Source organism: Carlito syrichta, unplaced genomic scaffold, assembly GCF_000164805.1.
Source record: "Carlito syrichta isolate Samal-C Ts95f unplaced genomic scaffold, Tarsius_syrichta-2.0.1 Scaffold313202, whole genome shotgun sequence".
Taxonomy (NCBI): Eukaryota; Metazoa; Chordata; class Mammalia; order Primates; family Tarsiidae; genus Carlito; species Carlito syrichta.
The window spans coordinates 279667-281776 of NW_007257298.1; the positions used below are offsets into that span (position 1 = coordinate 279667).

A 2110-nucleotide genomic window follows, 5' to 3' on the forward strand; every position below is an offset into this window, starting at 1 on the left:
CGAGCGCGCACGAGCACGGCCCACACCCCGCACTCACGCTCCGGGAGCAGGTACCGGCCGCGCGGGCGGTGCCAGGCTTTGCCTTACGCCCGGCGCGCCATGCACGCGGCCCGCAGCTACGACGGTGGCCGGGCGCTCTGGGGGCGCGCAGAGCATGCCGGGACTTGTAGTCCGGAATTTCGCCTGAGCGCCGAAAGAGCTCGCTGTGTTAACTGGGAAGTGGAGGGAATATTGGCTATGTGCGGGTGTAAAGCGACCTTTTCAGGGTTCCAAGGTGTTTTCTTGTTCGAAAGAAAATGAATGGGCACGCCAGAGAAGTAGCCATCTAACTACAACTCCCGGCACGCTCAGCATGTTGGGGTGCACACTTCCGGCAGCTGGCCTGTGGCGTGGTGGAGCAGCTTGGCCTTTGCAAGAATCAGGGCAAGAGGGTCGTTAACCTTCTGGCGCCGCTGGGGTCTGGTCAGCGGTCCAGGGTCGCCTTCCTGTGGCCTTGCCCTGGGAAGGAAGCTGTTGAGTCAGCCTAATCTCCTCGTAACCGCCTGGGCAGCGCTGTCTACCGCGGGGATTGCGGAGGGCGCTTTGGTAGTTTTCTAAGTTTCGTGGGAACTCAGGGGGTCTTGGCCGGATCTGGTGATCATCCCGGTTATTCTGCACAGCCGGGCGCAGCCGTTGTTTGCATCAGGGCCTGAAGACGCTGCTCTTCTGGTTACAGAGCACGATAGCTTTTGCTGGAAGGACTTGAGGCCATTTACTGTGGTCAAGGAGTCTGAATACTATTAGTTATCAAACCTTAGTTTGCCTGAAAATGGACAGGAGACTTTGTATAAATGCGGATTCCCAGTCCTGTCACCCAGAGATTGACTCATTAGATGATGCTGAGGCATCCTAGGAGAAACGGTGGTTTGCAGCAATCAGCCAAGCTCTTTTGAAGTTAATTCACAGTAGCGTTATTCTCTGTGATGTGAACTAACTTTTGACATAAGTAGATGGTGCCTGGGGAAACATGACCTTAGATACCATGATTTTAAACTTCACCCTGAGATGAAAGCCTTTTGGACTCCAAAGCTAACATGAGTTTCTTGTACGTTTTGTAATTGGAGTGGTTCAGCAAACCCTCTCCAATTAAAATAGGCATGCTTTTTTAGTGGGTTACATAACCTAGCTAATGAGTACTCACAATATGCCAGGCACTGTGTTAAGTGTATTATATAACAAACATTATACTATTTAATCCTTGCAGCATCTATTAAGAGGTAGGCACTATTCTTATAATTCCCAGTTTGCAGATGAGGGAATAAGTTGTAGGATAGTGGATAGTAAGTAATGAGCAAGGCATAAGCAGCAGAGTAGAAATAAATAGAGTTTTACCAAAAATGGTAACTTGAATTGGTGTAAAAGCACCAAATAGGAGTCAGGGTATTGTTTTTCCAGCATATTGTACCACTCTAAACTGTGCATAGTTAGGCAGATCCTGCCCTTTTGGATCCTCAATGTATACATTTGTTGAATGCAGATGTTAGGATAGCAGTAATTTGGAAACTTAGTACTCATCAAAGCCCCTGGGGAGCTGAAAAATAAAGATCTTGGGATCACACCCCAGAGATTCTGATTCAGAAGAACTGGAGTGAAGCCTAGAATTTATTTTTAAGATGTTTCCCCCAAGTGATTCTTGATTTTTCAGCCCAGTTTGAGAACCACTGCTGGATCTGTAAATAGTGAACCAATTCTTATTATTAGGTGACTCTGATTAAGAGGAGGATTATTTGCTTTAGAAAAGGATTCTTACAATTGATTCATTTTCACAGGTTGTTATTCCATTGTTAAGGTATTTAAATATTTTTTTCAAAATCCACCACATAAATTTCATGCAGTCTTTTTCTAAAGTAAGGAATATTTAGAAAAATCCCCTCCCTTACTTTACTTACATATATGGATTTTTATGTATTGGTTTTATTTCTATTAAGACATAATAGAAATAAGTGAGAAGTATAGACTCCATAGAACACAGACCGTAGTAATATACAGATCTGTTTGATGTTCAAATCTGTCACTTCTTAATAGTTGTCTTAACTGATCTCAAAATTTTCATCTAAAATTCATTTATGTG

General features: G+C 44.7%; 1 protein-coding gene across 1 annotated transcript in view; it reads right to left on the reverse strand.

Moving 5' to 3' along the window:
* ADO (2-aminoethanethiol dioxygenase) overlaps positions 1 to 150 on the reverse strand; it is a 4451-nt gene extending 4301 nt beyond the window's left edge. The window contains exon 1 of the mRNA XM_008070232.2: positions 1 to 150. This exon is cut by the window's left edge and continues 4301 nt beyond it. The gene's annotated coding sequence lies outside the window, so the exon portion shown is untranslated.
* Between the last annotated feature and the right edge of the window lie 1960 nt (positions 151 to 2110).